This window comes from Phyllobates terribilis, unplaced genomic scaffold, assembly GCF_046119375.1.
Source record: "Phyllobates terribilis strain yellow unplaced genomic scaffold, ASM4611937v1 Scaffold_658__1_contigs__length_872986, whole genome shotgun sequence".
NCBI classification, from domain to species: Eukaryota; Metazoa; Chordata; class Amphibia; order Anura; family Dendrobatidae; genus Phyllobates; species Phyllobates terribilis.
In genome coordinates, this window is record NW_027363418.1 from 1 (window position 1) to 27,396 (window position 27,396).

Below are 27,396 nucleotides of genomic sequence, written 5' to 3' on the forward strand. Positions count from 1 at the left end.
TTCTCTTTTGAGTTTCTCCATTTTTGAGCCCCAAAAAAAGGTAAAACATACTTTTGTAATTCGTTTCAACAAATTTGTAGGAGGGGGGAACACCAAACTAAGATATAACAGGATAGGTAATATCACCATTTTTACAATCAGAACTTTACCTTCCATTGACAGCTTTCTCATATTCCACATGCAGATTTTCTGATTAATTTTCTGTGCTGCCGCATCCCAGCTATTAAAACCATTATTAGATTCATTAAAAGAAACACCTAAAATAGTAATGGAATCTGTAACTTCAATTGGTACATCATGTAAACTCATCCCCCCGACATTTAAAATATTACATTTAGTAAGATTAATTTTAAAACCGGAAACTGTACAAAAAGACTGAATTTGGCTTATCGTTTTTTGTATTGAAGGTACATCACATCCAAACACTGCTACATCATCCATATAGCTTACAACTTTAACTTGTAGACCGTTCCCTCCGGGTAAGGGTACTCCACATATTTGCTTATCCCGGCGTATTGTACATAAAAGGGGTTCTATAGCACATATAAAAAGCAGGGGGGACAAAGGGCAACCCTGCTTCACCCCTGATTTTAAAACTACCTCTTTTGTTTTAAAACCATTAACTAAAATCTTACTCGTACAATCATTATAAAAAGCTTTAAGAGACAATAAAAACCCACCCGGAATGCCCATTTTTTCTAAAACTTTAAAAAGATAAAAATGAGACACGCGGTCAAAAGCTTTCTCAAAATCCACCGCTAGGATTGACATCTTTGTCTTTCTGGTTTTTACATCTTCAATACAATCTTTCACCAGGTTTAAATTGTCCCAGATACTACGCCCAGGTACCCCGCATACCTGATTTGCATGAATTACTTTATGTATCACCTTTTTCAACCGATTTGCACAGATCTTAGCCATAATTTTGTAATCACTATTTAAAAGAGTTATCGGCCTCCAGTTTTTAAGATCCGTTTTGTCACCTTTTTTGTATAGTAGTGATACCTCACCTTTCTTCCATGAGTTGAGTAAAACCTTATTATTAAAAACTTCGGAAAACAAATTAAACAAATCATCTTTTAAAATATCATAAAAACTTATATAAAACTCTATGGGGATACCATCAGGGCCGGGCACTTTACCATTTTTAAAACTCTTCATGGTTTCTAAAATCTCTTCCTCACATAGAGGTTGGGATAAAAAACTTTGGGCATCAGCATCTAGGGTGGACTTGATCTCCCCCAGGAAAGTGTGTATTAAATCATGGTCTACAGTTTTTACATTAAAAAGATCATTAAAATAGACATTTACCTTATCCAATATAACGTTGATATTATTATCTCCATCTATGTTATCAATTATTGTTTTCGCCTGTTTGTTTTTCTTAAAAAAATACCTGGAACAAGTCTCATCCTCTTCTACGTGTTTTACCTTTGAACGAAAAATCAGTTCTTTTCCTTTTTGTTCCAACCACTTTGAAATTTCTCCTTTAAGACTCAATATATCATTACCTACATCCAGACCATTGTCTTTGAATTTGTACAATGTCTGTAACCTGATATTAAGAAAATTATAGATCTCAAACTTTTCTTTAGCTTTTTGTATGCTTTTCTTTATAAAGAAATCTTTAATGTTTATTTTCATTCTATCCCACCAGGAGCTAAAAGAAATATTGGGGTTTTTCCTTTTTCTACAGTTTACATAAAACTCAATAAAATCCGATAAAATTTGTGGATCTTTTAAAAGGGACACATTCAATTTCCAAGATTTCTTACCACATTTCTTCTTTCCATTAATCCTCACTCTAAAAGATAAAACCTTGTGATCTGAGAGAATATTAGTTAAAACTTCACATTTCACTGGCAGTATTTTTTCTGAACCTAAAACAAAATCTATCCTGGAGCTACATGTAGAATTGCTCCAGGTGAAACCAGCGTCTATAGGGCTATCCTTGTTACATTCTTTATACACATCAGTTAATTTACAATCATTTATAATATTGCTTAACATTCCAGACGTTTTGTCATAATTTCTACTCACGGAACCGGAGCGTCGGCTTTCGCCTTTTAAAATACAATTAAAATCACCTGCCAGGATAAAAGGTTCAGAAATGTTAATAAATAAAGGTAAAATTTCCAGCATATCAGCCCTTTCATTTTTATCAGGTGACCCATAAAAATTTAAAAACTGCCATCTTGTCCCATCAATAAAAGCCTTAACTAAAAGAATACGACCCGGTAAAATATCTTGGATAAAATCAATAGACACATTTCCCTTAAAAAGTATAGCTACCCCGGCTGATCCGGTTGCATTTGATCCAGACCAGACCGATGGACCATGTTTCCACTCTTCCTTATATTTTTTGTAAGAAATCTTATGAGGGATATGACATTCTTGTAAAAAGAAAACAGAAGCTGTAAAACAGGTTAAAAAATGTAAAACAGTAGCTCTTCTGGTCTTGGATCCTATGCCTCTCACATTGAGGGAAACACCACTAATGTCAGCCATCATAACAAATGGTTAGGAAGAAACAAAAACTGGACTTTACCTATCCGATGGACGGATCAGACCACTTGGACTTTCACCAACGCCCTCTTCTGAATCCACCGTTATCAAAGAGTCTTCATCATCGGAGAAGGAACATTCACTTAAATTAAGACCCGACGCTACTGGGGTGTAGCTCGGAAGGATATTGAGAGAAAGGTTACACTGGGTCTCCATAGGCTGACCATTTAGGTCCTCGTCAGGTGGGTCTCCGAGAGGCTCCGCACTCCCCTGCTGACCCGCAGAGGGTCGTAACACAGGGGCAGGCTGCGCACATGGCGGAGCCTCAGAGTCCCCGGAGGCAGCCAGGTTCGGGGCCCCACCTGGAGCAGCAGAGCCCCGGGACCTCGGGATTCCAGAGTCTACACCCCCGTGAGGGGATGTATCCATCTCCTCCCTATTAGCCACCTCCACGGAACCATTCTTTTTCTTATTATGAGACCTCACCAAATGCCACGTACCGCCCTCGCTCTCGTGAGACCCAGTGGGAATTTTGGGCTCGGTGTCAGCCTTTTGGCGCTCTTTTTTGGCCTTACCGACCGCCCCTTTATGATCTTTCTCAGCCTTCCTTTTAGCCTCCTTATGGTCTTTCAGCCAGCTCCTGGGCTCCTGTGAGTTACCTGTCATTGACTCGGAGGGATTGTTACTAGTTGAAGCGCCCTTATCACCTCCCGAGGCTCCAGGTTGTTGCTCCTCCTCCTGAGGGGTGGTCTGATTGGCCCGTCCATTCCCGGATGTCTTGGACTTCTCCTTTTGTTTTTGTTCATCCTCTCTGAACCTGTGAGGGCAAGAAAAATAGAAATGACCAGGTGTCCGACAAAAAGAGCATTTTTTTTCATTTGGGCACTCCTTTGTGTCATGTTCAGTACTGGCACAATTTCTACAAGTGGCACCACAACTATCCTTAGAGTGCCCATAGAGACCACAATACCTACAGAAAAGTGGCATTCCTGAGAAAAAAAAATCCCCATTAGTTTGCCCTATTTTAAATCGAGCTGGAGGAAGTCTCACACCTCCAGGGAATTTAGGGTCTCTTTCACATTTTACTAAAAACTTCCATTTTGAGGTCCAGATGTTAAACTCATTCAACACTTTCCCAATCAATTTCACACTTTTAAAATAAACTGACAAAAAGGAAATAACCTCTGGTGCTGTTATGAAGGGTGAGAAGATTTTCACAACCACCATCTTTACCTCATCCAGGACGTGCTCGATGATCTGAATCCCTTTTAGACCAGGGCTATTTTCTACCGACTTAACTCTGGACAAAACATCTTTGAAAATACCTTCGCCAGTAAAGGTTACATCATAATCTCCACGTCGAGGATAATCCTGGATAGAAAGGATTTCGTTGGTTCTGACGTGGAGCAGTTTCTCAAGCACGTCCTGGACTACATATCCCAGATTCCGTATATCGGAACCACCAGCCGTAAATCGGACCCTTATGGTGTTCTTAAGCCTCGCATATAGAGGCACGAGGTTGGGGTCAACCTCCATGGTATGGCGCAACAAAATGCAAATTGCAACCGCCTGCAATCTGCGCCTTCAGAGCTTTGAGATAAAGCACCTGAAGGCTGGGGGATCGCTGCCCGTTACCCTAGGACTAATCCCTCTCCCTAATAGCAGCAGGCAGGTGAAGCCCACCGAAGTGGACGATCCTGCCAGGCCAAGGAGAGGGGTACCTGAGTGCCCTTCAACTGAAACCTCCTGCTGTGAAGCACTTGGTCTCAGCCAAAAGGCCGAGAAGCGATAACCAGAATTGGTTTCAAACTACGGAGCCACCCAAGGATCCTGAAAAGTCCATTTGTGGAGATGAGCTCCTGAACTCCCGTTAAGAAGACATGTTGTCAACCTCTAGATCCCTTACATGCCTGCACTTTTCGGCTTGCTGCTGCTGCAATCCACGCGTTTTAGATCTGCATAACTCCACCTCTTTAAACACAGCACCTTCACCCCCTGCTGTTCCCACCCGCCTCAACACCGTTGGAAGGGAGGAGAACCAATTAAGGCGGGGGGTGGGGTGGAACGAGCAGCTGTCTACCCTTAGCAGGAGGGCTCCTGATTACATACCTCTCCTGCTGCTGCTGCTGCTGGCTGTCCAGCAGCAGACTGAAGGTGGCTGCTGCTGTGCACAGGTATATAAAGGCTCAGAGCCTATTATGACACGCGCAGCCAGCGTTCCATTGCCACATTCCATCTACTGCAGGCAGGATACCTGGCTGGCTGAATGTCGCTGAGAAGCTCACAGAGACCGCCATAAGCAACAGTTTAACAGAATGCCACAGACTAATCAACCAAACTTTTTGGGTTGGGTTCTCTTTTATAGTCTGCAGGCATTAAATGAAAGAAGTCAGTGTTCCAGCAGAAGGAGACAACGTTTCAGAAAAGGCATTGTAGCAAACCAAAAAAGAAATTTTAAGCGCAGCAGAGTAACCAGCGCACATACCTGTTAGCTCAGGTGAGTTTAAAAGGCTGCTGTTGATAACAAGGGCATTTGCTAAATAGATGGTGTGTGTGCAACAATATACTGAAAGGTCAATTATATTGTGCAGCTTATCTCACCACCTGTAGTTATTTAGGTGAAAGCTCCAAAATGCTTGCCTAATATGTCTGTTTATCCAAAAGGAAGTAAAAAGGGAGAGCTAGAAAGATAGCATTGCATCACATTACATGGCAATGCAATGCACAGTTGCTGAAGTTGAACCAAAATGAGCTTGTAATCTGGCTTCTGCAACTTTGAACATGAAAAATCCAATGAGGAGAAGAAAAGCAAAGCTAAAGAGTCCATCCCAAAATCCGACAAACAAGCAAAATGAACAAAAAACATTGAATTCAATTCTTTCTGATTTTAGAAACTGCATTAAAGAAGGGGTGCACCGGTCCTGGAGATACTGCAATACCAGGTCAATGCGTGGAGTGGACAGAGCAAGCTCTTTTTCCATCTCCCTGTTCTAAAAATCCATTTAATATATGGTCCCCAGATAGGGGACGTATCAGATATTAAACTGATAAGAACAGATACTACACTTGATCTTAGCCAAAAGGCCGAGAAGCGATAACCAGAATTGGTTTCAAACTACGGAGCCACCCAAGGATCCTGAAAAGTCCATTTGTGGAGATGAGCTCCTGGACTCCCGTTAAGAAGACATGTTGTCAACCTCTAGATCCCTTACATGCCTGCACTTTTCGGCTTGCTGCTGCTGCAATCCACGCGTTTTAGATCTGCATAACTCCACCTCTTTAAACACAGCACCTTCACCCCCTGCTGTTCCCACCCGCCTCAACACCGTTGGAAGGGAGGAGAACCAATTAAGGCGGGGGGTGGGGTGGAACGAGCAGCTGTCTACCCTTAGCAGGAGGGCTCCTGATTACATACCTCTCCTGCTGCTGCTGCTGCTGGCTGTCCAGCAGCAGACTGAAGGTGGCTGCTGCTGTGCACAGGTATATAAAGGCTCAGAGCCTATTATGACACGCGCAGCCAGCGTTCCATTGCCACATTCCATCTACTGCAGGCAGGATACCTGGCTGGCTGAATGTCGCTGAGAAGCTCACAGAGACCGCCATAAGCAACAGTTTAACAGAATGCCACAGACTAATCAACCAAACTTTTTGGGTTGGGTTCTCTTTTATAGTCTGCAGGCATTAAATGAAAGAAGTCAGTGTTCCAGCAGAAGGAGACAACGTTTCAGAAAAGGCATTGTAGCAAACCAAAAAAGAAATTTTAAGCGCAGCAGAGTAACCAGCGCACATACCTGTTAGCTCAGGTGAGTTTAAAAGGCTGCTGTTGATAACAAGGGCATTTGCTAAATAGATGGTGTGTGTGCAACAATATACTGAAAGGTCAATTATATTGTGCAGCTTATCTCACCACCTGTAGTTATTTAGGTGAAAGCTCCAAAATGCTTGCCTAATATGTCTGTTTATCCAAAAGGAAGTAAAAAGGGAGAGCTAGAAAGATAGCATTGCATCACATTACATGGCAATGCAATGCACAGTTGCTGAAGTTGAACCAAAATGAGCTTGTAATCTGGCTTCTGCAACTTTGAACATGAAAAATCCAATGAGGAGAAGAAAAGCAAAGCCAAAGAGTCCATCCCAAAATCCGACAAACAAGCAAAATGAACAAAAAACATTGAATTCAATTCTTTCTGATTTTAGAAACTGCATTAAAGAAGGGGTGCACCGGTCCTGGAGATACTGCAATACCAGGTCAATGCGTGGAGTGGACAGAGCAAGCTCTTTTTCCATCTCCCTGTTCTAAAAATCCATTTAATATATGGTCCCCAGATAGGGGACGTATCAGATATTAAACTGATAAGAACAGATACTACACTTGATCTTAGCCAAAAGGCCGAGAAGCGATAACCAGAATTGGTTTCAAACTACGGAGCCACCCAAGGATCCTGAAAAGTCCATTTGTGGAGATGAGCTCCTGGACTCCCGTTAAGAAGACATGTTGTCAACCTCTAGATCCCTTACATGCCTGCACTTTTCGGCTTGCTGCTGCTGCAATCCACGCGTTTTAGATCTGCATAACTCCACCTCTTTAAACACAGCACCTTCACCCCCTGCTGTTCCCACCCGCCTCAACACCGTTGGAAGGGAGGAGAACCAATTAAGGCGGGGGGTGGGGTGGAACGAGCAGCTGTCTACCCTTAGCAGGAGGGCTCCTGATTACATACCTCTCCTGCTGCTGCTGCTGCTGGCTGTCCAGCAGCAGACTGAAGGTGGCTGCTGCTGTGCACAGGTATATAAAGGCTCAGAGCCTATTATGACACGCGCAGCCAGCGTTCCATTGCCACATTCCATCTACTGCAGGCAGGATACCTGGCTGGCTGAATGTCGCTGAGAAGCTCACAGAGACCGCCATAAGCAACAGTTTAACAGAATGCCACAGACTAATCAACCAAACTTTTTGGGTTGGGTTCTCTTTTATAGTCTGCAGGCATTAAATGAAAGAAGTCAGTGTTCCAGCAGAAGGAGACAACGTTTCAGAAAAGGCATTGTAGCAAACCAAAAAAGAAATTTTAAGCGCAGCAGAGTAACCAGCGCACATACCTGTTAGCTCAGGTGAGTTTAAAAGGCTGCTGTTGATAACAAGGGCATTTGCTAAATAGATGGTGTGTGTGCAACAATATACTGAAAGGTCAATTATATTGTGCAGCTTATCTCACCACCTGTAGTTATTTAGGTGAAAGCTCCAAAATGCTTGCCTACTATGTCTGTTTATCCAAAAGGAAGTAAAAAGGGAGAGCTAGAAAGATAGCATTGCATCACATTACATGGCAATGCAATGCACAGTTGCTGAAGTTGAACCAAAATGAGCTTGTAATCTGGCTTCTGCAACTTTGAACATGAAAAATCCAATGAGGAGAAGAAAAGCAAAGCCAAAGAGTCCATCCCAAAATCCGACAAACAAGCAAAATGAACAAAAAACATTGAATTCAATTCTTTCTGATTTTAGAAACTGCATTAAAGAAGGGGTGCACCGGTCCTGGAGATACTGCAATACCAGGTCAATGCGTGGAGTGGACAGAGCAAGCTCTTTTTCCATCTCCCTGTTCTAAAAATCCATTTAATATATGGTCCCCAGATAGGGGACGTATCAGATATTAAACTGATAAGAACAGATACTACACTTGATCTTAGCCAAAAGGCCGAGAAGCGATAACCAGAATTGGTTTCAAACTACGGAGCCACCCAAGGATCCTGAAAAGTCCATTTGTGGAGATGAGCTCCTGGACTCCCGTTAAGAAGACATGTTGTCAACCTCTAGATCCCTTACATGCCTGCACTTTTCGGCTTGCTGCTGCTGCAATCCACGCGTTTTAGATCTGCATAACTCCACCTCTTTAAACACAGCACCTTCACCCCCTGCTGTTCCCACCCGCCTCAACACCGTTGGAAGGGAGGAGAACCAATTAAGGCGGGGGGTGGGGTGGAACGAGCAGCTGTCTACCCTTAACAGGAGGGCTCCTGATTACATACCTCTCCTGCTGCTGCTGCTGCTGGCTGTCCAGCAGCAGACTGAAGGTGGCTGCTGCTGTGCACAGGTATATAAAGGCTCAGAGCCTATTATGACACGCGCAGCCAGCGTTCCATTGCCACATTCCATCTACTGCAGGCAGGATACCTGGCTGGCTGAATGTCGCTGAGAAGCTCACAGAGACCGCCATAAGCAACAGTTTAACAGAATGCCACAGACTAATCAACCAAACTTTTTGGGTTGGGTTCTCTTTTATAGTCTGCAGGCATTAAATGAAAGAAGTCAGTGTTCCAGCAGAAGGAGACAACGTTTCAGAAAAGGCATTGTAGCAAACCAAAAAAGAAATTTTAAGCGCAGCAGAGTAACCAGCGCACATACCTGTTAGCTCAGGTGAGTTTAAAAGGCTGCTGTTGATAACAAGGGCATTTGCTAAATAGATGGTGTGTGTGCAACAATATACTGAAAGGTCAATTATATTGTGCAGCTTATCTCACCACCTGTAGTTATTTAGGTGAAAGCTCCAAAATGCTTGCCTACTATGTCTGTTTATCCAAAAGGAAGTAAAAAGGGAGAGCTAGAAAGATAGCATTGCATCACATTACATGGCAATGCAATGCACAGTTGCTGAAGTTGAACCAAAATGAGCTTGTAATCTGGCTTCTGCAACTTTGAACATGAAAAATCCAATGAGGAGAAGAAAAGCAAAGCCAAAGAGTCCATCCCAAAATCCGACAAACAAGCAAAATGAACAAAAAACATTGAATTCAATTCTTTCTGATTTTAGAAACTGCATTAAAGAAGGGGTGCACCGGTCCTGGAGATACTGCAATACCAGGTCAATGCGTGGAGTGGACAGAGCAAGCTCTTTTTCCATCTCCCTGTTCTAAAAATCCATTTAATATATGGTCCCCAGATAGGGGACGTATCAGATATTAAACTGATAAGAACAGATACTACACTTGATCTTAGCCAAAAGGCCGAGAAGCGATAACCAGAATTGGTTTCAAACTACGGAGCCACCCAAGGATCCTGAAAAGTCCATTTGTGGAGATGAGCTCCTGGACTCCCGTTAAGAAGACATGTTGTCAACCTCTAGATCCCTTACATGCCTGCACTTTTCGGCTTGCTGCTGCTGCAATCCACGCGTTTTAGATCTGCATAACTCCACCTCTTTAAACACAGCACCTTCACCCCCTGCTGTTCCCACCCGCCTCAACACCGTTGGAAGGGAGGAGAACCAATTAAGGCGGGGGGTGGGGTGGAACGAGCAGCTGTCTACCCTTAGCAGGAGGGCTCCTGATTACATACCTCTCCTGCTGCTGCTGCTGCTGGCTGTCCAGCAGCAGACTGAAGGTGGCTGCTGCTGTGCACAGGTATATAAAGGCTCAGAGCCTATTATGACACGCGCAGCCAGCGTTCCATTGCCACATTCCATCTACTGCAGGCAGGATACCTGGCTGGCTGAATGTCGCTGAGAAGCTCACAGAGACCGCCATAAGCAACAGTTTAACAGAATGCCACAGACTAATCAACCAAACTTTTTGGGTTGGGTTCTCTTTTATAGTCTGCAGGCATTAAATGAAAGAAGTCAGTGTTCCAGCAGAAGGAGACAACGTTTCAGAAAAGGCATTGTAGCAAACCAAAAAAGAAATTTTAAGCGCAGCAGAGTAACCAGCGCACATACCTGTTAGCTCAGGTGAGTTTAAAAGGCTGCTGTTGATAACAAGGGCATTTGCTAAATAGATGGTGTGTGTGCAACAATATACTGAAAGGTCAATTATATTGTGCAGCTTATCTCACCACCTGTAGTTATTTAGGTGAAAGCTCCAAAATGCTTGCCTAATATGTCTGTTTATCCAAAAGGAAGTAAAAAGGGAGAGCTAGAAAGATAGCATTGCATCACATTACATGGCAATGCAATGCACAGTTGCTGAAGTTGAACCAAAATGAGCTTGTAATCTGGCTTCTGCAACTTTGAACATGAAAAATCCAATGAGGAGAAGAAAAGCAAAGCCAAAGAGTCCATCCCAAAATCCGACAAACAAGCAAAATGAACAAAAAACATTGAATTCAATTCTTTCTGATTTTAGAAACTGCATTAAAGAAGGGGTGCACCGGTCCTGGAGATACTGCAATACCAGGTCAATGCGTGGAGTGGACAGAGCAAGCTCTTTTTCCATCTCCCTGTTCTAAAAATCCATTTAATATATGGTCCCCAGATAGGGGATGTATCAGATATTAAACTGATAAGAACAGATACTACACTTGATCTTAGCCAAAAGGCCGAGAAGCGATAACCAGAATTGGTTTCAAACTACGGAGCCACCCAAGGATCCTGAAAAGTCCATTTGTGGAGATGAGCTCCTGGACTCCCGTTAAGAAGACATGTTGTCAACCTCTAGATCCCTTACATGCCTGCACTTTTCGGCTTGCTGCTGCTGCAATCCACGCGTTTTAGATCTGCATAACTCCACCTCTTTAAACACAGCACCTTCACCCCCTGCTGTTCCCACCCGCCTCAACACCGTTGGAAGGGAGGAGAACCAATTAAGGCGGGGGGTGGGGTGGAACGAGCAGCTGTCTACCCTTAGCAGGAGGGCTCCTGATTACATACCTCTCCTGCTGCTGCTGCTGCTGGCTGTCCAGCAGCAGACTGAAGGTGGCTGCTGCTGTGCACAGGTATATAAAGGCTCAGAGCCTATTATGACACGCGCAGCCAGCGTTCCATTGCCACATTCCATCTACTGCAGGCAGGATACCTGGCTGGCTGAATGTCGCTGAGAAGCTCACAGAGACCGCCATAAGCAACAGTTTAACAGAATGCCACAGACTAATCAACCAAACTTTTTGGGTTGGGTTCTCTTTTATAGTCTGCAGGCATTAAATGAAAGAAGTCAGTGTTCCAGCAGAAGGAGACAACGTTTCAGAAAAGGCATTGTAGCAAACCAAAAAAGAAATTTTAAGCGCAGCAGAGTAACCAGCGCACATACCTGTTAGCTCAGGTGAGTTTAAAAGGCTGCTGTTGATAACAAGGGCATTTGCTAAATAGATGGTGTGTGTGCAACAATATACTGAAAGGTCAATTATATTGTGCAGCTTATCTCACCACCTGTAGTTATTTAGGTGAAAGCTCCAAAATGCTTGCCTAATATGTCTGTTTATCCAAAAGGAAGTAAAAAGGGAGAGCTAGAAAGATAGCATTGCATCACATTACATGGCAATGCAATGCACAGTTGCTGAAGTTGAACCAAAATGAGCTTGTAATCTGGCTTCTGCAACTTTGAACATGAAAAATCCAATGAGGAGAAGAAAAGCAAAGCCAAAGAGTCCATCCCAAAATCCGACAAACAAGCAAAATGAACAAAAAACATTGAATTCAATTCTTTCTGATTTTAGAAACTGCATTAAAGAAGGGGTGCACCGGTCCTGGAGATACTGCAATACCAGGTCAATGCGTGGAGTGGACAGAGCAAGCTCTTTTTCCATCTCCCTGTTCTAAAAATCCATTTAATATATGGTCCCCAGATAGGGGACGTATCAGATATTAAACTGATAAGAACAGATACTACACTTGATCTTAGCCAAAAGGCCGAGAAGCGATAACCAGAATTGGTTTCAAACTACGGAGCCACCCAAGGATCCTGAAAAGTCCATTTGTGGAGATGAGCTCCTGGACTCCCGTTAAGAAGACATGTTGTCAACCTCTAGATCCCTTACATGCCTGCACTTTTCGGCTTGCTGCTGCTGCAATCCACGCGTTTTAGATCTGCATAACTCCACCTCTTTAAACACAGCACCTTCACCCCCTGCTGTTCCCACCCGCCTCAACACCGTTGGAAGGGAGGAGAACCAATTAAGGCGGGGGGTGGGGTGGAACGAGCAGCTGTCTACCCTTAGCAGGAGGGCTCCTGATTACATACCTCTCCTGCTGCTGCTGCTGCTGGCTGTCCAGCAGCAGACTGAAGGTGGCTGCTGCTGTGCACAGGTATATAAAGGCTCAGAGCCTATTATGACACGCGCAGCCAGCGTTCCATTGCCACATTCCATCTACTGCAGGCAGGATACCTGGCTGGCTGAATGTCGCTGAGAAGCTCACAGAGACCGCCATAAGCAACAGTTTAACAGAATGCCACAGACTAATCAAGCAAACTTTTTGGGTTGGGTTCTCTTTTATAGTCTGCAGGCATTAAATGAAAGAAGTCAGTGTTCCAGCAGAAGGAGACAACGTTTCAGAAAAGGCATTGTAGCAAACCAAAAAAGAAATTTTAAGCGCAGCAGAGTAACCAGCGCACATACCTGTTAGCTCAGGTGAGTTTAAAAGGCTGCTGTTGATAACAAGGGCATTTGCTAAATAGATGGTGTGTGTGCAACAATATACTGAAAGGTCAATTATATTGTGCAGCTTATCTCACCACCTGTAGTTATTTAGGTAAAAGCTCCAAAATGCTTGCCTAATATGTCTGTTTATCCAAAAGGAAGTAAAAAGGGAGAGCTAGAAAGATAGCATTGCATCACATTACATGGCAATGCAATGCACAGTTGCTGAAGTTGAACCAAAATGAGCTTGTAATCTGGCTTCTGCAACTTTGAACATGAAAAATCCAATGAGGAGAAGAAAAGCAAAGCCAAAGAGTCCATCCCAAAATCCGACAAACAAGCAAAATGAACAAAAAACATTGAATTCAATTCTTTCTGATTTTAGAAACTGCATTAAAGAAGGGGTGCACCGGTCCTGGAGATACTGCAATACCAGGTCAATGCGTGGAGTGGACAGAGCAAGCTCTTTTTCCATCTCCCTGTTCTAAAAATCCATTTAATATATGGTCCCCAGATAGGGGACGTATCAGATATTAAACTGATAAGAACAGATACTACACTTGATCTTAGCCAAAAGGCCGAGAAGCGATAACCAGAATTGGTTTCAAACTACGGAGCCACCCAAGGATCCTGAAAAGTCCATTTGTGGAGATGAGCTCCTGGACTCCCGTTAAGAAGACATGTTGTCAACCTCTAGATCCCTTACATGCCTGCACTTTTCGGCTTGCTGCTGCTGCAATCCACGCGTTTTAGATCTGCATAACTCCACCTCTTTAAACACAGCACCTTCACCCCCTGCTGTTCCCACCCGCCTCAACACCGTTGGAAGGGAGGAGAACAAATTAAGGCGGGGGGTGGGGTGGAACGAGCAGCTGTCTACCCTTAGCAGGAGGGCTCCTGATTACATACCTCTCCTGCTGCTGCTGCTGCTGGCTGTCCAGCAGCAGACTGAAGGTGGCTGCTGCTGTGCACAGGTATATAAAGGCTCAGAGCCTATTATGACACGCGCAGCCAGCGTTCCATTGCCACATTCCATCTACTGCAGGCAGGATACCTGGCTGGCTGAATGTCGCTGAGAAGCTGACAGAGACCGCCATAAGCAACAGTTTAACAGAATGCCACAGACTAATCAACCAAACTTTTTGGGTTGGGTTCTCTTTTATAGTCTGCAGGCATTAAATGAAAGAAGTCAGTGTTCCAGCAGAAGGAGACAACGTTTCAGAAAAGGCATTGTAGCAAACCAAAAAAGAAATTTTAAGCGCAGCAGAGTAACCAGCGCACATACCTGTTAGCTCAGGTGAGTTTAAAAGGCTGCTGTTGATAACAAGGGCATTTGCTAAATAGATGGTGTGTGTGCAACAATATACTGAAAGGTCAATTATATTGTGCAGCTTATCTCACCACCTGTAGTTATTTAGGTGAAAGCTCCAAAATGCTTGCCTAATATGTCTGTTTATCCAAAAGGAAGTAAAAAGGGAGAGCTAGAAAGATAGCATTGCATCACATTACATGGCAATGCAATGCACAGTTGCTGAAGTTGAACCAAAATGAGCTTGCAATCTGGCTTCTGCAACTTTGAACATGAAAAATCCAATGAGGAGAAGAAAAGCAAAGCCAAAGAGTCCATCCCAAAATCCGACAAACAAGCAAAATGAACAAAAAACATTGAATTCAATTCTTTCTGATTTTAGAAACTGCATTAAAGAAGGGGTGCACCGGTCCTGGAGATACTGCAATACCAGGTCAATGCGTGGAGTGGACAGAGCAAGCTCTTTTTCCATCTCCCTGTTCTAAAAATCCATTTAATATATGGTCCCCAGATAGGGGACGTATCAGATATTAAACTGATAAGAACAGATACTACACTTGATCTTAGCCAAAAGGCCGAGAAGCGATAACCAGAATTGGTTTCAAACTACGGAGCCACCCAAGGATCCTGAAAAGTCCATTTGTGGAGATGAGCTCCTGGACTCCCGTTAAGAAGACATGTTGTCAACCTCTAGATCCCTTACATGCCTGCACTTTTCGGCTTGCTGCTGCTGCAATCCACGCGTTTTAGATCTGCATAACTCCACCTCTTTAAACACAGCACCTTCACCCCCTGCTGTTCCCACCCGCCTCAACACCGTTGGAAGGGAGGAGAACCAATTAAGGCGGGGGGTGGGGTGGAACGAGCAGCTGTCTACCCTTAGCAGGAGGGCTCCTGATTACATACCTCTCCTGCTGCTGCTGCTGCTGGCTGTCCAGCAGCAGACTGAAGGTGGCTGCTGCTGTGCACAGGTATATAAAGGCTCAGAGCCTATTATGACACGCGCAGCCAGCGTTCCATTGCCACATTCCATCTACTGCAGGCAGGATACCTGGCTGGCTGAATGTCGCTGAGAAGCTCACAGAGACCGCCATAAGCAACAGTTTAACAGAATGCCACAGACTAATCAACCAAACTTTTTGGGTTGGGTTCTCTTTTATAGTCTGCAGGCATTAAATGAAAGAAGTCAGTGTTCCAGCAGAAGGAGACAACGTTTCAGAAAAGGCATTGTAGCAAACCAAAAAAGAAATTTTAAGCGCAGCAGAGTAACCAGCGCACATACCTGTTAGCTCAGGTGAGTTTAAAAGGCTGCTGTTGATAACAAGGGCATTTGCTAAATAGATGGTGTGTGTGCAACAATATACTGAAAGGTCAATTATATTGTGCAGCTTATCTCACCACCTGTAGTTATTTAGGTGAAAGCTCCAAAATGCTTGCCTAATATGTCTGTTTATCCAAAAGGAAGTAAAAAGGGAGAGCTAGAAAGATAGCATTGCATCACATTACATGGCAATGCAATGCACAGTTGCTGAAGTTGAACCAAAATGAGCTTGTAATCTGGCTTCTGCAACTTTGAACATGAAAAATCCAATGAGGAGAAGAAAAGCAAAGCCAAAGAGTCCATCCCAAAATCCGACAAACAAGCAAAATGAACAAAAAACATTGAATTCAATTCTTTCTGATTTTAGAAACTGCATTAAAGAAGGGGTGCACCGGTCCTGGAGATACTGCAATACCAGGTCAATGCGTGGAGTGGACAGAGCAAGCTCTTTTTCCATCTCCCTGTTCTAAAAATCCATTTAATATATGGTCCCCAGATAGGGGACGTATCAGATATTAAACTGATAAGAACAGATTTTTTTTTTTTTTTTTTTTTTTATCGAAAGCCCGAATTCGTGTACAAAACCCGAGTGCGCTTAAAAAAGTGACAAGTGCCACAAAAAAAGTGCACTAGGATGCTGGTCTTCTTGAAACCCTCTCCAAAAGGAGAAGGGTCCCCCAAACCATTCCCCGTCCCTCCGAGCCAAAAGGCCACAGCGAGGAACAGGGACAAAAAGCCACCTCCAGCCGAAGCCAGAGGCGACCCAATCTTACCCCCAGCACCTGCCCGAGTTCTCACCCGAGCAAGGCACTGGGAGCCAAAGACTGTGCTCCCCTCCCGGAAGAGGGGAGCCAACAACGCTCTCCTCCCGAAAGAGGAGAGCCAGGGGGGTTCAGGGGGGAGCGGAACCTGATGGCCACACACTCCCCCCCTAGACCTGCCAAGAGAGGAACCCGTAAGGGAACCGCATCCCGACAAAATCCTAGTAGGACGTGACACACGTGAATAAGTGGACACACAGTGACAAAGAAATTAAATAAATAGTGAAGGTTTCACAGTATAATACTGCCCGGACCTTCGACCGGGAATTGAAAAATTCCCCATCCTAAGGCCAGAAGGCCCGGAATAAGGGTGTGTGCGAAGAAAGAAAATTTGAAGTGCTTGTGCAAATGTGCCATAAACTCAAGTGGGGTTCCCAATCCCAGTGAGTTAAGGCACCCCAGGGTCACCACTCCTGGGGCACTTCACACTTCGGGCTTTCGATCTTCCCCGGCCCAATGGCGTCGATCCTGGGGGGCCATGCTTTCCACCAGATGACTATATTAGCCACCTGGCGTACTAACAAGCGCCTAAACCCCAGTGTGCATAATGTATCAATCTACTAGGGCGGCCAACATCCAAAACCGCCTTTTCGAAAGATACTACACTTGATCTTAGCCAAAAGGCCGAGAAGCGATAACCAGAATTGGTTTCAAACTACGGAGCCACCCAAGGATCCTGAAAAGTCCATTTGTGGAGATGAGCTCCTGGACTCCCGTTAAGAAGACATGTTGTCAACCTCTAGATCCCTTACATGCCTGCACTTTTCGGCTTGCTGCTGCTGCAATCCACGCGTTTTAGATCTGCATAACTCCACCTCTTTAAACACAGCACCTTCACCCCCTGCTGTTCCCACCCGCCTCAACACCGTTGGAAGGGAGGAGAACCAATTAAGGCGGGGGGTGGGGTGGAACGAGCAGCTGTCTACCCTTAGCAGGAGGGCTCCTGATTACATACCTCTCCTGCTGCTGCTGGCTGTCCAGCAGCAGACTGAAGGTGGCTGCTGCTGTGCACAGGTATATAAAGGCTCAGAGCCTATTATGACATGCGCAGCCAGCGTTCCATTGCCACATTCCATCTACTGCAGGCAGGATACCTGGCTGGCTGAATGTCGCTGAGAAGCTCACAGAGACCGCCATAAGCAACAGTTTAACAGAATGCCACAGACTAATCAACCAAACTTTTTGGGTTGGGTTCTCTTTTATAGTCTGCAGGCATTAAATGAAAGAAGTCAGTGTTCCAGCAGAAGGAGACAACGTTTCAGAAAAGGCATTGTAGCAAACCAAAAAAGAAATTTTAAGCGCAGCAGAGTAACCAGCGCACATACCTGTTAGCTCAGGTGAGTTTAAAAGGCTGCTGTTGATAACAAGGGCATTTGCTAAATAGATGGTGTGTGTGCAACAATATACTGAAAGGTCAATTATATTGTGCAGCTTATCTCACCACCTGTAGTTATTTAGGTGAAAGCTCCAAAATGCTTGCCTAATATGTCTGTTTATCCAAAAGGAAGTAAAAAGGGAGAGCTAGAAAGATAGCATTGCATCACATTACATGGCAATGCAATGCACAGTTGCTGAAGTTGAACCAAAATGAGCTTGTAATCTGGCTTCTGCAACTTTGAACATGAAAAATCCAATGAGGAGAAGAAAAGCAAAGCCAAAGAGTCCATCCCAAAATCCGACAAACAAGCAAAATGAACAAAAAACATTGAATTCAATTCTTTCTGATTTTAGAAACTGCATTAAAGAAGGGGTGCACCGGTCCTGGAGATACTGCAATACCAGGTCAATGCATGGAGTGGACAGAGCAAGCTCTTTTTCCATCTCCCTGTTCTAAAAATCCATTTAATATATGGTCCCCAGATAGGGAACGTATCAGATATTAAACTGATAAGAACAGATACTACACTTGATCTTAGCCAAAAGGCCGAGAAGCGATAACCAGAATTGGTTTCAAACTACGGAGCCACCCAAGGATCCTGAAAAGTCCATTTGTGGAGATGAGCTCCTGGACTCCCGTTAAGAAGACATGTTGTCAACCTCTAGATCCCTTACATGCCTGCACTTTTCGGCTTGCTGCTGCTGCAATCCACGCGTTTTAGATCTGCATAACTCCACCTCTTTAAACACAGCACCTTCACCCCCTGCTGTTCCCACCCGCCTCAACACCGTTGGAAGGGAGGAGAACCAATTAAGGCGGGGGGTGGGGTGGAACGAGCAGCTGTCTACCCTTAGCAGGAGGGCTCCTGATTACATACCTCTCCTGCTGCTGCTGCTGCTGGCTGTCCAGCAGCAGACTGAAGGTGGCTGCTGCTGTGCACAGGTATATAAAGGCTCAGAGCCTATTATGACACGCGCAGCCAGCGTTCCATTGCCACATTCCATCTACTGCAGGCAGGATACCTGGCTGGCTGAATGTCGCTGAGAAGCTCACAGAGACCGCCATAAGCAACAGTTTAACAGAATGCCACAGACTAATCAACCAAACTTTTTGGGTTGGGTTCTCTTTTATAGTCTGCAGGCATTAAATGAAAGAAGTCAGTGTTCCAGCAGAAGGAGACAACGTTTCAGAAAAGGCATTGTAGCAAACCAAAAAAGAAATTTTAAGCGCAGCAGAGTAACCAGCGCACATACCTGTTAGCTCAGGTGAGTTTAAAAGGCTGCTGTTGATAACAAGGGCATTTGCTAAATAGATGGTGTGTGTGCAACAATATACTGAAAGGTCAATTATATTGTGCAGCTTATCTCACCACCTGTAGTTATTTAGGTGAAAGCTCCAAAATGCTTGCCTAATATGTCTGTTTATCCAAAAGGAAGTAAAAAGGGAGAGCTAGAAAGATAGCATTGCATCACATTACATGGCAATGCAATGCACAGTTGCTGAAGTTGAACCAAAATGAGCTTGTAATCTGGCTTCTGCAACTTTGAACATGAAAAATCCAATGAGGAGAAGAAAAGCAAAGCCAAAGAGTCCATCCCAAAATCCGACAAACAAGCAAAATGAACAAAAAACATTGAATTCAATTCTTTCTGATTTTAGAAACTGCATTAAAGAAGGGGTGCACCGGTCCTGGAGATACTGCAATACCAGGTCAATGCGTGGAGTGGACAGAGCAAGCTCTTTTTCCATCTCCCTGTTCTAAAAATCCATTTAATATATGGTCCCCAGATAGGGGACGTATCAGATATTAAACTGATAAGAACAGATACTACACTTGATCTTAGCCAAAAGGCCGAGAAGCGATAACCAGAATTGGTTTCAAACTACGGAGCCACCCAAGGATCCTGAAAAGTCCATTTGTGGAGATGAGCTCCTGGACTCCCGTTAAGAAGACATGTTGTCAACCTCTAGATCCCTTACATGCCTGCACTTTTCGGCTTGCTGCTGCTGCAATCCACGCGTTTTAGATCTGCATAACTCCACCTCTTTAAACACAGCACCTTCACCCCCTGCTGTTCCCACCCGCCTCAACACCGTTGGAAGGGAGGAGAACCAATTAAGGCGGGGGGTGGGGTGGAACGAGCAGCTGTCTACCCTTAGCAGGAGGGCTCCTGATTACATACCTCTCCTGCTGCTGCTGCTGCTGGCTGTCCAGCAGCAGACTGAAGGTGGCTGCTGCTGTGCACAGGTATATAAAGGCTCAGAGCCTATTATGACACGCGCAGCCAGCGTTCCATTGCCACATTCCATCTACTGCAGGCAGGATACCTGGCTGGCTGAATGTCGCTGAGAAGCTCACAGAGACCGCCATAAGCAACAGTTTAACAGAATGCCACAGACTAATCAACCAAACTTTTTGGGTTGGGTTCTCTTTTATAGTCTGCAGGCATTAAATGAAAGAAGTCAGTGTTCCAGCAGAAGGAGACAACGTTTCAGAAAAGGCATTGTAGCAAACCAAAAAAGAAATTTTAAGCGCAGCAGAGTAACCAGCGCACATACCTGTTAGCTCAGGTGAGTTTAAAAGGCTGCTGTTGATAACAAGGGCATTTGCTAAATAGATGGTGTGTGTGCAACAATATACTGAAAGGTCAATTATATTGTGCAGCTTATCTCACCACCTGTAGTTATTTAGGTGAAAGCTCCAAAATGCTTGCCTAATATGTCTGTTTATCCAAAAGGAAGTAAAAAGGGAGAGCTAGAAAGATAGCATTGCATCACATTACATGGCAATGCAATGCACAGTTGCTGAAATTGAACCAAAATGAGCTTGTAATCTGGCTTCTGCAACTTTGAACATGAAAAATCCAATGAGGAGAAGAAAAGCAAAGCCAAAGAGTCCATCCCAAAATCCGACAAACAAGCAAAATGAACAAAAAACATTGAATTCAATTCTTTCTGATTTTAGAAACTGCATTAAAGAAGGGGTGCACCGGTCCTGGAGATACTGCAATACCAGGTCAATGCGTGGAGTGGACAGAGCAAGCTCTTTTTCCATCTCCCTGTTCTAAAAATCCATTTAATATATGGTCCCCAGATAGGGGACGTATCAGATATTAAACTGATAAGAACAGATACTACACTTGATCTTAGCCAAAAGGCCGAGAAGCGATAACCAGAATTGGTTTCAAACTACGGAGCCACCCAAGGATCCTGAAAAGTCCATTTGTGGAGATGAGCTCCTGGACTCCCGTTAAGAAGACATGTTGTCAACCTCTAGATCCCTTACATGCCTGCACTTTTCGGCTTGCTGCTGCTGCAATCCACGCGTTTTAGATCTGCATAACTCCACCTCTTTAAACACAGCACCTTCACCCCCTGCTGTTCCCACCCGCCTCAACACCGTTGGAAGGGAGGAGAACCAATTAAGGCGGGGGGTGGGGTGGAACGAGCAGCTGTCTACCCTTAGCAGGAGGGCTCCTGATTACATACCTCTCCTGCTGCTGCTGCTGCTGGCTGTCCAGCAGCAGACTGAAGGTGGCTGCTGCTGTGCACAGGTATATAAAGGCTCAGAGCCTATTATGACACGCGCAGTCAGCGTTCCATTGCCACATTCCATCTACTGCAGGCAGGATACCTGGCTGGCTGAATGTCGCTGAGAAGCTCACAGAGACCGCCATAAGCAACAGTTTAACAGAATGCCACAGACTAATCAACCAAACTTTTTGGGTTGGGTTCTCTTTTATAGTCTGCAGGCATTAAATGAAAGAAGTCAGTGTTCCAGCAGAAGGAGACAACGTTTCAGAAAAGGCATTGTAGCAAACCAAAAAAGAAATTTTAAGCGCAGCAGAGTAACCAGCGCACATACCTGTTAGCTCAGGTGAGTTTAAAAGGCTGCTGTTGATAACAAGGGCATTTGCTAAATAGATGGTGTGTGTGCAACAATATACTGAAAGGTAAATTATATTGTGCAGCTTATCTCACCACCTGTAGTTATTTAGGTGAAAGCTCCAAAATGCTTGCCTAATATGTCTGTTTATCCAAAAGGAAGTAAAAAGGGAGAGCTAGAAAGATAGCATTGCATCACATTACATGGCAATGCAATGCACAGTTGCTGAAGTTGAACCAAAATGAGCTTGTAATCTGGCTTCTGCAACTTTGAACATGAAAAATCCAATGAGGAGAAGAAAAGCAAAGCCAAAGAGTCCATCCCAAAATCCGACAAACAAGCAAAATGAACAAAAAACATTGAATTCAATTCTTTCTGATTTTAGAAACTGCATTAAAGAAGGGGTGCACCGGTCCTGGAGATACTGCAATACCAGGTCAATGCGTGGAGTGGACAGAGCAAGCTCTTTTTCCATCTCCCTGTTCTAAAAATCCATTTAATATATGGTCCCCAGATAGGGGACGTATCAGATATTAAACTGATAAGAACAGATACTACACTTGATCTTAGCCAAAAGGCCGAGAAGCGATAACCAGAATTGGTTTCAAACTACGGAGCCACCCAAGGATCCTGAAAAGTCCATTTGTGGAGATGAGCTCCTGGACTCCCGTTAAGAAGACATGTTGTCAACCTCTAGATCCCTTACATGCCTGCACTTTTCGGCTTGCTGCTGCTGCAATCCACGCGTTTTAGATCTGCATAACTCCACCTCTTTAAACACAGCACCTTCACCCCCTGCTGTTCCCACCCGCCTCAACACCGTTGGAAGGGAGGAGAACCAATTAAGGCGGGGGGTGGGGTGGAACGAGCAGCTGTCTACCCTTAGCAGGAGGGCTCCTGATTACATACCTCTCCTGCTGCTGCTGCTGCTGGCTGTCCAGCAGCAGACTGAAGGTGGCTGCTGCTGTGCACAGGTATATAAAGGCTCAGAGCCTATTATGACACGCGCAGCCAGCGTTCCATTGCCACATTCCATCTACTGCAGGCAGGATACCTGGCTGGCTGAATGTCGCTGAGAAGCTCACAGAGACCGCCATAAGCAACAGTTTAACAGAATGCCACAGACTAATCAACCAAACTTTTTGGGTTGGGTTCTCTTTTATAGTCTGCAGGCATTAAATGAAAGAAGTCAGTGTTCCAGCAGAAGGAGACAACGTTTCAGAAAAGGCATTGTAGCAAACCAAAAAAGAAATTTTAAGCGCAGCAGAGTAACCAGCGCACATACCTGTTAGCTCAGGTGAGTTTAAAAGGCTGCTGTTGATAACAAGGGCATTTGCTAAATAGATGGTGTGTGTGCAACAATATACTGAAAGGTCAATTATATTGTGCAGCTTATCTCACCACCTGTAGTTATTTAGGTGAAAGCTCCAAAATGCTTGCCTAATATGTCTGTTTATCCAAAAGGAAGTAAAAAGGGAGAGCTAGAAAGATAGCATTGCATCACATTACATGGCAATGCAATGCACAGTTGCTGAAGTTGAACCAAAATGAGCTTGTAATCTGGCTTCTGCAACTTTGAACATGAAAAATCCAATGAGGAGAAGAAAAGCAAAGCCAAAGAGTCCATCCCAAAATCCGACAAACAAGCAAAATGAACAAAAAACAATGAATTCAATTCTTTCTGATTTTAGAAACTGCATTAAAGAAGGGGTGCACCGGTCCTGGAGATACTGCAATACCAGGTCAATGCGTGGAGTGGACAGAGCAAGCTCTTTTTCCATCTCCCTGTTCTAAAAATCCATTTAATATATGGTCCCCAGATAGGGGACGTATCAGATATTAAACTGATAAGAACAGATACTACACTTGATCTTAGCCAAAAGGCCGAGAAGCGATAACCAGAATTGGTTTCAAACTACGGAGCCACCCAAGGATCCTGAAAAGTCCATTTGTGGAGATGAGCTCCTGGACTCCCGTTAAGAAGACATGTTGTCAACCTCTAGATCCCTTACATGCCTGCACTTTTCGGCTTGCTGCTGCTGCAATCCACGCGTTTTAGATCTGCATAACTCCACCTCTTTAAACACAGCACCTTCACCCCCTGCTGTTCCCACCCGCCTCAACACCGTTGGAAGGGAGGAGAACCAATTAAGGCGGGGGGTGGGGTGGAACGAGCAGCTGTCTACCCTTAGCAGGAGGGCTCCTGATTACATACCTCTCCTGCTGCTGCTGCTGCTGGCTGTCCAGCAGCAGACTGAAGGTGGCTGCTGCTGTGCACAGGTATATAAAGGCTCAGAGCCTATTATGACACGCGCAGCCAGCGTTCCATTGCCACATTCCATCTACTGCAGGCAGGATACCTGGCTGGCTGAATGTCGCTGAGAAGCTCACAGAGACCGCCATAAGCAACAGTTTAACAGAATGCCACAGACTAATCAACCAAACTTTTTGGGTTGGGTTCTCTTTTATAGTCTGCAGGCATTAAATGAAAGAAGTCAGTGTTCCAGCAGAAGGAGACAACGTTTCAGAAAAGGCATTGTAGCAAACCAAAAAAGAAATTTTAAGCGCAGCAGAGTAACCAGCGCACATACCTGTTAGCTCAGGTGAGTTTAAAAGGCTGCTGTTGATAACAAGGGCATTTGCTAAATAGATGGTGTGTGTGCAACAATATACTGAAAGGTAAATTATATTGTGCAGCTTATCTCACCACCTGTAGTTATTTAGGTGAAAGCTCCAAAATGCTTGCCTAATATGTCTGTTTATCCAAAAGGAAGTAAAAAGGGAGAGCTAGAAAGATAGCATTGCATCACATTACATGGCAATGCAATGCACAGTTGCTGAAGTTGAACCAAAATGAGCTTGTAATCTGGCTTCTGCAACTTTGAACATGAAAAATCCAATGAGGAGAAGAAAAGCAAAGCCAAAGAGTCCATCCCAAAATCCGACAAACAAGCAAAATGAACAAAAAACATTGAATTCAATTCTTTCTGATTTTAGAAACTGCATTAAAGAAGGGGTGCACCGGTCCTGGAGATACTGCAATACCAGGTCAATGCGTGGAGTGGACAGAGCAAGCTCTTTTTCCATCTCCCTGTTCTAAAAATCCATTTAATATATGGTCCCCAGATAGGGGACGTATCAGATATTAAACTGATAAGAACAGATTTTTTGATTGAAGCTGCATCCAAGGCACTGAAAAATGTGACCGAAGTCACACCAAAACAGCGCACGAGGCGAGGATTCATGTGGACCCTTCCCGGAGAAGAGGGTCCCCAATAAACCATCCCCATCCCTCCGAGCCAGAAGGCCACAGCGAGGGTCAGGGATCTCCGATGCTCTCCCTAGCCGAAGCCGGAGAAGAGCCGTTTTCGTGCTCCCAGCTTCCATCTAGGCTGCCACCCTAGTGGAGCTGGAGCCTGTGTTGGTTTCTCAGCCCAAAGCTGACCGGACCTCCGACCGGGTTTATAAAAATTCCCCTTCCTAGCCCGGAGGCCAGGAATAGGGGGGGTTGCTCAGAAAGTATGATTGGCAAAGGTGCGGCGTGCTACGAAGCCAAGTCTTTCTGGGGTTCCCAGTCCCAGTAAGCTTGGACTCCCACCAGGGCGCCTACTCCTGGGGCACATTGCTCCAAAGCCCTCACACTTACCCAGCCTAGTGACTTCGATCCTGGAGGGCCATGTTTTCCATCAGATAACTCTATGAGCCACCTGGCGTACTAACAAGTGCACCAAACCAGTGTGTAATATGCATCAATTTACTAGGGCAGCCCAAGGACAAAACTGCCTTTTCAAAAGATACTACACTTGATCTTAGCCAAAAGGCCGAGAAGCGATAACCAGAATTGGTTTCAAACTACGGAGCCACCCAAGGATCCTGAAAAGTCCATTTGTGGAGATGAGCTCCTGGACTCCCGTTAAGAAGACATGTTGTCAACCTCTAGATCCCTTACATGCCTGCACTTTTCGGCTTGCTGCTGCTGCAATCCACGCGTTTTAGATCTGCATAACTCCACCTCTTTAAACACAGCACCTTCACCCCCTGCTGTTCCCACCCGCCTCAACACCGTTGGAAGGGAGGAGAACCAATTAAGGCGGGGGGTGGGGTGGAACGAGCAGCTGTCTACCCTTAGCAGGAGGGCTCCTGATTACATACCTCTCCTGCTGCTGCTGCTGCTGGCTGTCCAGCAGCAGACTGAAGGTGGCTGCTGCTGTGCACAGGTATATAAAGGCTCAGAGCCTATTATGACACGCGCAGCCAGCGTTCCATTGCCACATTCCATCTACTGCAGGCAGGATACCTGGCTGGCTGAATGTCGCTGAGAAGCTCACAGAGACCGCCATAAGCAACAGTTTAACAGAATGCCACAGACTAATCAGCCAAACTTTTTGGGTTGGGTTCTCTTTTATAGTCTGCAGGCATTAAATGAAAGAAGTCAGTGTTCCAGCAGAAGGAGACAACGTTTCAGAAAAGGCATTGTAGCAAACCAAAAAAGAAATTTTAAGCGCAGCAGAGTAACCAGCGCACATACCTGTTAGCTCAGGTGAGTTTAAAAGGCTGCTGTTGATAACAAGGGCATTTGCTAAATAGATGGTGTGTGTGCAACAATATACTGAAAGGTCAATTATATTGTGCAGCTTATCTCACCACCTGTAGTTATTTAGGTGAAAGCTCCAAAATGCTTGCCTAATATGTCTGTTTATCCAAAAGGAAGTAAAAAGGGAGAGCTAGAAAGATAGCATTGCATCACATTACATGGCAATGCAATGCACAGTTGCTGAAGTTGAACCAAAATGAGCTTGTAATCTGGCTTCTGCAACTTTGAACATGAAAAATCCAATGAGGAGAAGAAAAGCAAAGCCAAAGAGTCCATCCCAAAATCCGACAAACAAGCAAAATGAACAAAAAACATTGAATTCAATTCTTTCTGATTTTAGAAACTGCATTAAAGAAGGGGTGCACCGGTCCTGGAGATACTGCAATACCAGGTCAATGCGTGGAGTGGACAGAGCAAGCTCTTTTTCCATCTCCCTGTTCTAAAAATCCATTTAATATATGGTCCCCAGATAGGGGACGTATCAGATATTAAACTGATAAGAACAGATTTTGATTGAATATATCTTTTATTAGCACAAAAAATAAGTTAACAGACCGTGTACAGTGCCGCAGCCCAGTACACACAGAATTCTACATCATATTTACATAGCATGAGGATACGACGCACTAACTAGACACATCACACCCCTATGCTACACAAAACACTCAATCTGAAAGAAAAAGCATGTCAATCAATACAGTACGACGAACCGTGATAAGGGATGGGGATTGGGAAAAAGGGGATGGGGAGGGGAAAATCACAGGCCCGAAGCTTTATTGAAAGACAAGACACATAAGGGGAGAGGGGGAGGAGGGGTTTAGTCCTCGTCCTCGTCCTCCGGACCGTCCATGATGGAATAGTCTCTGAGCAGGCTGTGGATCAGCCTGCGGCAGTCCTGGATGGACATCCTCTCCCTCCTCAAGATGAGCCGGTTCCTGGCGACCCAAACGGCATCCTTGAAGCAGTTCATAAGGCGCCAAGCCTCCTGGATGGCTCCGACGGTATGAACCCCAGGGAAGAGTCCGTAAAGCACAGAATGGTGCGATAGGCTCGCCCTGGGGACAGAGTTCCTCAGGTCGTCCTCAAGTGCAGTCAATAGGCGCTGTGCAAATCCGCAGTCCCAAAAAGTGTGCAAAGATGTTTCCTCCACGAAGGGGCACCTTGGGCAGTACCGGGTCTTGCACAGGTTCCGGGCATGCATGAATGACCGGACGGGCAGTCCGCCCTGAATCGCCATCCA

General features: G+C 44.8%; 16 non-coding genes and 2 pseudogenes across 16 annotated transcripts; all 18 read right to left on the reverse strand.

Annotated features, from left to right (window-relative positions):
* Nucleotides 1-5,410: 5,410 nt before the first annotated feature.
* Nucleotides 5,411-5,601, reverse strand: LOC141235386 (U2 spliceosomal RNA). Its single transcript, XR_012301211.1, has one exon. It is a non-coding gene; the product is annotated as a U2 spliceosomal RNA (small nuclear RNA).
* Nucleotides 5,602-6,716: 1,115 nt separating this feature from the next.
* Nucleotides 6,717-6,907, reverse strand: LOC141235397 (U2 spliceosomal RNA). The gene has a single exon (XR_012301222.1). It is a non-coding gene; the product is annotated as a U2 spliceosomal RNA (small nuclear RNA).
* A 1,115-nt stretch (nt 6,908-8,022) lies between these two features.
* Nucleotides 8,023-8,213, reverse strand: LOC141235409 (U2 spliceosomal RNA). The gene has a single exon (XR_012301229.1). It is a non-coding gene; the product is annotated as a U2 spliceosomal RNA (small nuclear RNA).
* Nucleotides 8,214-9,328: 1,115 nt separating this feature from the next.
* LOC141235416 (U2 spliceosomal RNA) lies at nt 9,329-9,519 on the reverse strand. Its single transcript, XR_012301230.1, has one exon. It is a non-coding gene; the product is annotated as a U2 spliceosomal RNA (small nuclear RNA).
* A 1,115-nt stretch (nt 9,520-10,634) lies between these two features.
* LOC141235394 (U2 spliceosomal RNA) lies at nt 10,635-10,825 on the reverse strand. Its single transcript, XR_012301219.1, has one exon. It is a non-coding gene; the product is annotated as a U2 spliceosomal RNA (small nuclear RNA).
* Nucleotides 10,826-11,940: 1,115 nt separating this feature from the next.
* Nucleotides 11,941-12,131, reverse strand: LOC141235375 (U2 spliceosomal RNA). The gene has a single exon (XR_012301201.1). It is a non-coding gene; the product is annotated as a U2 spliceosomal RNA (small nuclear RNA).
* A 1,115-nt stretch (nt 12,132-13,246) lies between these two features.
* Nucleotides 13,247-13,437, reverse strand: LOC141235376 (U2 spliceosomal RNA). Its single transcript, XR_012301202.1, has one exon. It is a non-coding gene; the product is annotated as a U2 spliceosomal RNA (small nuclear RNA).
* Nucleotides 13,438-14,552: 1,115 nt separating this feature from the next.
* LOC141235377 (U2 spliceosomal RNA) lies at nt 14,553-14,743 on the reverse strand. Its single transcript, XR_012301203.1, has one exon. It is a non-coding gene; the product is annotated as a U2 spliceosomal RNA (small nuclear RNA).
* A 1,115-nt stretch (nt 14,744-15,858) lies between these two features.
* Nucleotides 15,859-16,048, reverse strand: LOC141235405 (U2 spliceosomal RNA). Its single transcript, XR_012301227.1, has one exon. It is a non-coding gene; the product is annotated as a U2 spliceosomal RNA (small nuclear RNA).
* A 794-nt stretch (nt 16,049-16,842) lies between these two features.
* Nucleotides 16,843-16,934, reverse strand: LOC141235413 (U2 spliceosomal RNA; annotated as a pseudogene).
* A 1,109-nt stretch (nt 16,935-18,043) lies between these two features.
* Nucleotides 18,044-18,234, reverse strand: LOC141235393 (U2 spliceosomal RNA). Its single transcript, XR_012301218.1, has one exon. It is a non-coding gene; the product is annotated as a U2 spliceosomal RNA (small nuclear RNA).
* A 1,115-nt stretch (nt 18,235-19,349) lies between these two features.
* LOC141235378 (U2 spliceosomal RNA) lies at nt 19,350-19,540 on the reverse strand. Its single transcript, XR_012301204.1, has one exon. It is a non-coding gene; the product is annotated as a U2 spliceosomal RNA (small nuclear RNA).
* Nucleotides 19,541-20,655: 1,115 nt separating this feature from the next.
* LOC141235379 (U2 spliceosomal RNA) lies at nt 20,656-20,846 on the reverse strand. The gene has a single exon (XR_012301205.1). It is a non-coding gene; the product is annotated as a U2 spliceosomal RNA (small nuclear RNA).
* A 1,115-nt stretch (nt 20,847-21,961) lies between these two features.
* On the reverse strand, nt 21,962-22,152 carry LOC141235381 (U2 spliceosomal RNA). The gene has a single exon (XR_012301206.1). It is a non-coding gene; the product is annotated as a U2 spliceosomal RNA (small nuclear RNA).
* A 1,115-nt stretch (nt 22,153-23,267) lies between these two features.
* Nucleotides 23,268-23,458, reverse strand: LOC141235382 (U2 spliceosomal RNA). Its single transcript, XR_012301207.1, has one exon. It is a non-coding gene; the product is annotated as a U2 spliceosomal RNA (small nuclear RNA).
* A 1,115-nt stretch (nt 23,459-24,573) lies between these two features.
* On the reverse strand, nt 24,574-24,755 carry LOC141235398 (U2 spliceosomal RNA). The gene has a single exon (XR_012301223.1). It is a non-coding gene; the product is annotated as a U2 spliceosomal RNA (small nuclear RNA).
* A 524-nt stretch (nt 24,756-25,279) lies between these two features.
* Nucleotides 25,280-25,395, reverse strand: LOC141235412 (U2 spliceosomal RNA; annotated as a pseudogene).
* A 1,115-nt stretch (nt 25,396-26,510) lies between these two features.
* On the reverse strand, nt 26,511-26,701 carry LOC141235399 (U2 spliceosomal RNA). Its single transcript, XR_012301224.1, has one exon. It is a non-coding gene; the product is annotated as a U2 spliceosomal RNA (small nuclear RNA).
* Between the last annotated feature and the right edge of the window lie 695 nt (nt 26,702-27,396).